Below are 9,913 nucleotides of genomic sequence, written 5' to 3' on the forward strand. Positions count from 1 at the left end.
GGGTCAGAGGGTGAAGCAGACTCCCTGCCAAGCAGGGAGCCGGATGCGGGACTCGATCCCGGGACTCTAGGATCATGACCCGAGCCGAAGGCAGTCGCTTAACCAACTGAGCCACCCAGGCGCCCCAAGAGTCAAACATTTCTATAAACCCTTAAAAAGGTCAGAGACCCTCAGCACTGCGTTCACACTGCCCAAAAGACAAAATATCCTGGAACTAGGTTCTTTATACCCTGTAGAACAGTTTCTCAACTTGATATACTTGCTATTTTGGGCCAGATAATTCTCTGTTGTGGGAACTGTGAAACGTAGGAGGTCTAGCAGCACCCGTGGCGTCTACCCACTAGATGCCCATAGCACCTCCCCAGTCCCCAGGTTGTGATGGCCAAAAATGTCTCCAGACATTGCCAAATAACCCCTGGGTGTCGTGTTGCCAGATAAAACACAGAACTTCCAGTTAAATATACATTTCAGATAAACAGCAAAGCATTTGTAGTCATATACCCCAAATGCAAACTTTGGGACATATTTAGACTAAAAAATTATTCATTGTCTATCTAAAATTCACATTTACCTGGGTGTCCTTTATTTTTCTTTGCTAAATCTGACAACCCTACCTGGAGGGCAAACTCATCCCCAGCTGAGAACCATTGCCCTTGATCTTAATTCCCACCCTGCACCTTCTCCCTTCTTCCTTCTCCACCAGCTTGAGATTTAATGGTTTTTATTACACTAGCAAAATCAAAGAAATCCATTTTCTTAAATTTCTGGAGCTTTCTGTGCATGAATATAATTAATGCCAACGTCAGCACCCATTTACACAGAACTCAACCAACAAGTATTTCTTGGACCCCTTTGGGCAAGGCATTGGGCTGGGGGGATGGAGAACAAATCTAAAACAGTCTTTAACTTCGATGAGCTTCAGTTTCATTGGGAGAAAAAAATAATATACATGAGATGACTTACAATACACAATAATATATTAAGCTTTTATAAATGCTCTGAGAATCAGAAGAGAAGAACTATAGGCTTAGTCAGAACAGGCAGAGATGGCCTTAGGCCAAGGTGTCTGGGGCTGGGCTTTGAACACCAATGGTAAAACATAGAGTAGGTACTCGGTTCAATAATTATTTGTTAAATAAATGGATAAATGGAAAGGGTGCCTGGGTGGCTCAGTTGGTTAAGCGTCTGACTCTTGATCTCAGCTCTGGTCTTGATCTCAGGGTCGTGGGTTCAAGCCCTACAGTGGGGTCCATGCTGGGCTTGGAGCCTACTTTAAAAAAAAAAAAAAAGGATAGATGGATGAATGAGTAATAGGTACCATAGTGAATTATTCTTAGTTCCCCACCACCATGTGTTGTATCCATGGCCCTTCCCTAGCCCCAGCAGCTCAGGGGAAAGAAGACACCGTGAAAAAGCACAGATAGCCCAGAAATCAGTCAATCATTAGCTCCTGGATTTCAAAACGGACTTTGGCAACTCCTCATGGAAGGATGACTTTTAAATACCTCTTAACAGTCCAGTGATTTACCTCTGAGAATCAGAAGTAAAGTCCCAAAGGGCTCAGGGCATAAATTCTGGCAATGATTAATACATTTTTGGAGAATCAATGAAAGACTCACATTACCTTACCCTGGGAGGTAGACAGATAGAAGGTGAAATGGAAGGGGGAGACAGAGCAGAGAGGTCCGAGGGGGCTGGAAACAGAGAGACACCATCTGGGGAGGAGTTGAATGAGCATGGAAGGGCTCTGGAGTGAGCACCGGACCTCACCAGCAAGAAGGAGCTAGGTCAGTGTTCAAAGATGGTGCAGATGACTGCCTAAGCCAACACCCGCCTTGATCCACATGCAGGATCTACATGGCAGTTCTTGCCTGCGAGCTCATTTTCCAGCAAGACGGACATGTCTGTGGCTCCGACATGGCCCAGCCCTCTAAGTTACCCCATGTGCACAAGCCCTATTTTCCTTAACCCTGGGGGAAAAACAGAAGGGAGAGCCTTCAGAGCCTATACTGACCAGAGCCAGCACAGGAATGAATACTAACCAAGCCCCCACCCCCACCCCCAAAAGTGGATTTATGAGCAGAATTTGAATATAAAAAAAAGAGGCAAAGATACAATATCCTAAGAGGGGACACATGAGCAAATGTCAGGCATTCTTACAGGACCATGAAGAAACCAGTCTATGGCAGAGGCAGGCAGAGTAAAGAGGAATAAAGAAATTGTTGATTTTCACTTTTGACATTTGTGAGTAGGGTTCATCATTCTCTCTCCACATTTGCAGTTAAAAATTGCCTCCTCGAGCCTTCACCTTACAAATGACTATTTTATATACTTCCTTTTTTTCCTTGTGAGTTTTTCATTTTTTCAGGTGAAAGCATCATTGCTCCAAACTGTTGAGAAATGACTCAAGATGTATATATCGCTTTTTTATAATTTCTCCCAGAGGGTAAAATAAACCGCTCGCAATCATTAACTCTATTCAAAATTTTCACACATCATCTACAGGAAATTCTCTAACGCTACTCTCACAAGTTCGTTATTGGCCCAAAGCCTGGCATTCATGGTTAATTTTCCTATTATTTATCATTATGGAGTAAAAACAGTCTGCAAAAATGTGACAGATTATAATTTCTGCCTGGTGGGTTTATATCTTACTGTTTAGTATATTAACGTAATATTTCATGTTTCTTTATTAAGATCTCTAAGTATTATTAAAGCATTTTCTCTGGCATTCAACCCCCAGCATAAACTGATTTTCCCCCCCACTTTCTTTTAGTAGCAAAAAAATAAAACAAAGTGGCCAAAATGTACAAGAACCTATATATATATACATATATATACTGACACACCTTTTTTTTTTGGTATGAACATTCTCCTGATTTTCAATTTGGAAGCCTCTTATTAAAGAAATCAAGTGAATGGGGAATATTTTCACTTTGGTTTAGTCATTTTTATTTCAATTTTCCAGTTTACAACTCTTACACAGAAGATACGCAGATAGAATGATACATGAAAATTTAACAAACCTGAACTTTATGTGTAACTTAATTCCATTTGATCAATCCCCATTCAAATTCTAGAATTAAAAGGCATGCGTTGTGTACCAGGAAGGGAATTCTGTCTTCCATACTCCCAAGTTCACTTCCTGATGGCTACTTACTATTCCTATTATACCCACAACAGTCTTTTTTTTTTAAATTTTAATTCCAGGTAGTTAACATACAGTGTTATATTAGTTTCAGGTGTACAATATAGTGATTCGACACTTCCATACACCACCCAGTCCTCATCACGACAAGTGCACTCCTTAATCCCCATTACCTGTTTCACCCACCGCCCCTCTGGAAACCATCAGTGTGATCTCTATAGTTAAGAGTCTGTTTCTCGGGCGCCTGGGTGGCTCAGTCGTTAAGCATCTGCCTTCGGCTCGGGTCATGATCCCAGGATCCTGGGATCGAGCCCCGCATCGGGCTCCCTGCTCTGCAGGAAGTCTGCTTCTCCCTCTCCCACTCCCCCTGCTTGTGTCCCCTCTCTCACTGTGTCTCTCTCTGTCAAATAAATAAATAAAATCTTAAAAAAAAAAAGAGTCTGTTTCTTCATGTCTCTCTCTCTCTTATGCCCACAACAGTTCGATTCTTTTTTAAAAAATTTATTTATTTATTTAAAAAATTATTTATTTGAGAGAGAGAGAGCATGCGCATGCGGGGACGGGAAGAGGGAGAGTCCCAAGCAGACTCCCCGCAGAGCTTGGACCCAATGCTGGACTCGTTCCCAGGACCCATGAGACCATGACCTGAGCCGAAACCACAAGTTAGATGCTCAACCTACTGAGCCACACAGACGCCCCCACAACAGTTTGATTCTAATACTGAAACAACAGAAAGGAACCTAAAATGAAGCTGCAGTAAATACAGCAAGAGAAGCCACAGAAAAGATCTATGTGACCTTGAGGCAGGTGAGTATATACATTCATAAACAGGATAGACGTACAAATGTTTGCTGAACTCAACTCCAAACAAGGCAACACATTTTTCAAACGCATATTCTCAGTTGAGAATGAACACATTCTTATGGGATGTGTTCAGGGAAATCTATTTCAGTCAAGACAGTAGGAAAGAATTTAAATCACAAAAGAAGAAAATAGCGGACTCCAGACCAAAGGAGCCATGTCAGCACTAAATGGTGGAAAAAGTAGCCTTCGTAACTTGAAGTTCAAGTTTGCCTCCACGGTATTAGTGAGAGGAATCTTAATACTGCAATTTTTTTCTTACTTTTGCTTAAAAAGAAAGGCTTTTGAGAACCCAGTTGGGGAAAATTTCAATTCTAAATTTTCAGCTTTATAAGAGCATGTACATTTGTACATACATAGGAAGTAAGCCAAATATTTGGAAAGAATTCAGTGACAACACATATAAACAGATAAGGACAACTTGTATCTCAATCCAAAGTAAGGGCATAAATTTCATATTTCCAATAAAGATGATTAGGGAAGATTATAGGATGTAAATCTCATTTCCTTTACATATTTCCCAGAATATTCATACCACCAATAACACAATATGGGCAGAGTCATTTGCTGTACTTTCTTTTTTTTAAGATTTTTATTTATTTGACAGAGAATGAGCACTAGCAGGGGGAGTGGCAGGCAGAGGGAGAGCAGAGAGCCCGTTGAGCCCTTAACCATCTCAGCTCCAAAAGGTCTTGCAGTCTAACTGGAATCCATTCTCAGCCCCCAACATTCACAGAATTCACAACATGCATATTCCATCTACTGTCAAGCTAAAGTGAACATGCAGTCAGTTATTTGGCAATTGTCTGGTTATCTGGCTGAACTTCTTTTCAGGTTATATAGATTTGTGGTCCTAATAGAGAGGCTGCAGATTAAGGGTGGATGACCACCTACACGATATGATTTCGGGGATCCCAGAAAGTAATGTTCAGTGTAATTCTGTAACAGTTATGAGCTGGTGATCCTTGCCCATAGACAACCACAATGCATGAACCACAAACTATGAAATATTAACGTATATAAACAAGGGGGTATTGGTCAGTGTTCTCCAGAGAAACAGAACCAAGAGGATGCACATATTTATATTGGTATATATATATATATATATATATATATACAGAGGATGTACATGTATATATATATGTATGTAAAGAGAGAGAGATTTATTATAAGGAGTTAGTTCACAGATTATGGAGGCAAGTCCCTCTACCAGGTGACTTGGAGGCTGGAGACCCAGGAGAGCTGATGGTGTGTCCCCATCTGAAGGCCAGCAGCCTCGAAACCCAGAAAGACCTAATGTTTCCATTTGAGTCCAAAGGCAGGAAAAAAGCCAGTGTCCCAGTTTGAAGGCAGTCAGGCAGGAAGAATTTTTTCTTACTTGGGGGACATCAGCCTTTTTTCTTCTACTCAGGCTTTCAATTGATTAGATGAGGCCCATGCACTTTAGGGAGGGGATTCGGCTTGACTGATTCTATCGATTTAAATGCTGACCTCACCCCAAAAACACCCTCAGAGAAACACCCAGAATGTTCAACCAAATATCTAGACCTCCCAGGACCCAGTCGACCCATAAAATTAACTATTACAAAAGGTGTCTCAGTCATTCAGAGAGAGTCCCGCTACCATAATTCCACCTAGTCTCAAAAACAAACAATCCGGCCTTGTAGAGGTGTGAAGAGGTGCCTTTCTGAGGGACATGTGCAAGCTGGGCCACGGGGAACCAAAGCCCACAAGTCATAAACATGCCTAAGAAAACATAACTGTCTGAGGCTGGGGTTGGAATAGGTAAAGGTCTGGGCTGTGCTGAGCTTAAGACGGAAGGACAGCTGCCTGCATATGGGGATGAAAATGAAAGTGAAAATAGTCCAGGGGCACCTGGGTGGCTCAGTCAGTGTCTGCCTTTGGCTCAGGTCATGATCCCAGGGTCCTGGGATCAAACCCCCCACACCCTGTTCCCAGTCAGGCTCCCTGCTCAGCGGGGAGTCTGCTTCTCCCTCTCCCTCTGCTCCTCCCCCCTGCTCCCTCTCTCTCTCTCTCAAATAAATAAACAACAATCTTTAAAAAAATAAAGTGAGATCAGTGCAGATTTCTCAGCACCGGAAAAAAACAACAGATGAGAAATCCACAACTACATTACTTCATTTAACACTGTCAGCAGAGTTTCCACTGTGTGCTGGACACTTCAGATACAAATAGAAATAAATATATTCTTCCGGGCGCCTGGGTGGCTCAGTTGATTAAGCGACTGCCTTCAGCTCAGGTCATGATCCTGGAGTCCCGGGATCGAGTCCCGCATGGGGCTCCCTGCTCAGCAGGGAGCCTGCTTCTCCCTCTGACCCTCCTCCCTCTCATGCTCTCTGTCTCTCATTCTCTGTCTCACAAATAAATAAAATCTAAAAAAAAAAGAAATATATTCTTCCCTCCAGAAGCTCATGGTCTGGTAGGGAACACAAATATGCAAATAGATCATGACCACCCATTATGGAAAGTTCACAATACATTGTGATGATCATTGCTCGGCTGGTTCTGAGCCAGTGGGAAGTGGACGGCATAACAGAAAGAGTATCAGAAGACTTCTGCCAAAAATACATCCTCTTCTCTCCACCCCTTCCCCCCCCAGCAATAGTTCCTGAAATTCTGTCCGTAGATTTGTGCTAGCAATTAAAAAAAAAACAACAACAAAACTCAGAAAGGCTCTCATCCACATCTCAGTAAATTAGTTTAATAAACTACTTCTCCACATCTAGCTGAAATCAGCCACATGAAGAGAATGGGAGTTTTGAGAGGCAAGGATAGGAAACAAGAACTAATTTCGAAGACACAGCGTTACAGCCTGAGAGATGGCAGGGAAAGGGCACCCAGTGGAAAGAGAGCAGCTTTGAAAAGAAAATGGGCAATGCAAGGTCGAAGTCTTCGGGCACAAGAATCCATTAAGCTCCTAATACTTTCAGAAGATGAACCTGATTGCAAACGGAAGCTGCCTCCGGAATGTTTACTCACTTCAAAACTCTCCCTTAGAGCTGATCTAAAAGCACGGCTGCCATGTCACTTCAATGCTCTGGTCCCTAACCTCATCACAATGATTCTGTCCTGGAGTGTCTGGGTGGTGGTCATGGTTGAGGGGAGAGGTCGAAGGACGGAAGTGGGTTTGATGTGGCCATTCGACAGAGAAAGAAGACTATGTGGATGAATTAAAGATTCATTTAAGGAAAGACAGACTTACAGAGGGGAAGGGAACTAGGAAAAGAAAAGCTCTGAACCGATATACACCCAGAATGTTACTCAATTATTAATTCCTCTCTTCTGTTCACTGGGTTGACTACTGTTCACAGCTCTTCCTATTACCTTTAAACTCCAAGTACATACTTGATCTTTGAACTCTAGATTTCCCCTTCCACTTAGTGGCCATTGACAGTATTAAAAGGACGTTTCTCAACTTTTTTTTTTTTAAGTAGACTCCATGCCCTGTGTGGAGCCCAACATGGGGTTTGAACTCACAACCCTGAGATCAAGACCTGAGCTGAGATCAAGAGTCAGATGCTGGGGGGTGCCTGGGTGGCTCAGTTGGTTGGGCAACGGCCTTCGGCTCAGGTCATGATCCTGGAGTCCCGGGATCAAGTCCTGCGTCGCGTCGGGCTCCCTGCTCAGCGGGGAGTCTGCTTCTCCCTCTGACCCTCCCCCTCTCATGCTCTCTCTGTCTCATTCTTTCTCTCTCAAATAAATAAATAAAATCTTAAAAAAAAAAAGTCAGATGCTTACCCAGCTGAGCCACCCAGGCGCCCCTTTCAATAGTTTTTAAATTGCATTTTCTGTGATTTGTTTCCTTTAGATTCCAAACATTATGGGTAAAACTAGATTGAATGTGGCCAATGCAAAGTCTAAATCTTCAGGCACAAAAATCTACTAACGTTCTAATACTTTCAGAAGATGAACCTAATTTCCAAATGAAAGCTGCCTCCAGAATATGTTACATGTGTTCTGGATAGAATTTGTTTTGGCACATGCTCTGTAGAAATTCATGTAAAATTCCACTGAACTAAATAAAAGTAAATTGCCCACACAGGGAAAAATATTTTTTGAAAGCTTCGAACAAATTCTAGGGGATGACAATCCTTGGAAGAAGAACAGTAAACAAAGTATCAAGCAATGATACATGAGTTAGAAATTGTAGTTCTGGGTAATGTACCTCAATCGAAGAGACTACCTGCCTTTAATTTGGTTGGTTGTGGTTAACATAGTTGATCTGGGGTCCTATTTAGATAGAACCTCAAATACCAAAGTTAAATCTCTTTATCTACAGATTTTACTGTGAGAGAAATGAAATACATTTTTCTTCAAAGTATTAAAGAACCAAAATTATAATTATTAATGAAGTCCTAGAATGTGAAAATGTTTTCCTCTTTGAACTATACCCAAATCTATACCTTCTGGTCATGAAACCGTTTTTATTTTGGTCCCAAAAGCATCCATACAAATGAGAAAAAGTTTTCCTGAAACATCCTTCATTTGTATGACCCCCTAAAGGCCAAATTCACTAACTGTATAGTGGGTAAATAATTAATTGCTTTGGGGGCACCTTTGTGGCTCAGTCAGTTAAGCATCTGACTCTTGATTTCGGCTCAGGTCATGATCTCAGGGTCGTGATATCGAGCCCTGCGTTGGGCTCAGCGCTCGGCGGAAGTCTGCTTGAGATCCTCTCTCCCTCTCCCTCTGCCCCTCCCCCACCCCCTCTGTCAAATAAATAAATAAATCTTTAGGGAAAAAAAAATCAATTACTTTGTCTACCGAATCACCTACTGCACAGAATCCAAGGAAAATATTTTCGCATGCTTCTCTCAAACTTGGTATTGGAACATTTTAAACATATGCAGACTCTCACATTGCCTAATTCTGCCTCACCCAACTATGATATAGATAAAAGGTAAAGTAATCACTTTTATTAATTTTCCTACAAATGAAAAAGACCGAGAAGTTGCAGATCATGCATGATTTTTTTTTTTTTTTTTTAGCTGGCTAGGAGCATTTACATTATCCAAAGTTGAGGAATGGTTGATGGAAATGTCCCTCTATGTTAGAACTTAAAGGCCTTTTCTTGGCTTTGTCTTTCAAGATCTCATCTCATCTCATCTGATCCTCCATCCCCATTCCACTTTACAGACCTTTAGTCTTGTGACTTTCCATCCTTCAGGACCCAGCTTAGGCATCTCCTCCAGGAAGCCTTTCTTGATTACCCAAAGCACCATAAATTTCAAAGTACCTACTCCTTATGCCACTAACCTATGGCTGGGTGGTTTTGCTTGGGTAACATCCATGCTTTCCATCGACCACTTATCACAGGCACTGCTCAAGCAGTGAATGATGAATTGGACTAAATGTCCTGAGAACTTGCTTATCAATGTTTTTACTTCTATTCCCAAGTGGACCATGATTCTTTCCACACAGTTATCATCATGTTGTTTATCTTCTTTATATCCCTACACTGGCCATTTAATAACATTTGTTGATTATTTACATAAAGGCTAGGGTTATGGTTATTTTATTTGTTACGGTTATACTGGTGGATGATAAAAATGGTCACATCCATTTGTGTGGAAGGAAAGATCTCCCCTGGATTGAGAAATTGTTTCTAAGTTATCTAAGTATGAGGCCTATTTCCGAGCCTGTAAATGGAAACCAGGCATCCAATAAGATGGGACTGGGGCACTCTTAATTGTAATGGTAGCAGGGCCAAGAAGACAGCCTCCCTGGTGGTGGTGGTCAATGGTGTTATCAGTGACAATCAGGGAGTCAGAAAAAAGGAATGCTGGGAGATGCTATTTGAGCCACAGGGTAGCTTGCCCAAAAGCCTGGACCTAGGACAGGATTTGTGATCCCTGAGTTCAAGCTAACTCATGAGAAGATCAG

General features: G+C 41.9%; 1 protein-coding gene across 1 annotated transcript in view; it reads right to left on the reverse strand.

The window, feature by feature from the left end:
- Positions 1–9,913, reverse strand: part of NTAN1 (N-terminal asparagine amidase) — a 192,996-nt gene that overhangs the window by 89,519 nt on the left and 93,564 nt on the right. The window lies entirely within an intron of this gene.

Source organism: Leptonychotes weddellii, chromosome 5 (genome assembly GCF_054177405.1).
Source record: "Leptonychotes weddellii isolate Sample4059 chromosome 5, ASM5417740v2, whole genome shotgun sequence".
NCBI classification, from domain to species: domain Eukaryota; kingdom Metazoa; phylum Chordata; class Mammalia; order Carnivora; family Phocidae; genus Leptonychotes; species Leptonychotes weddellii.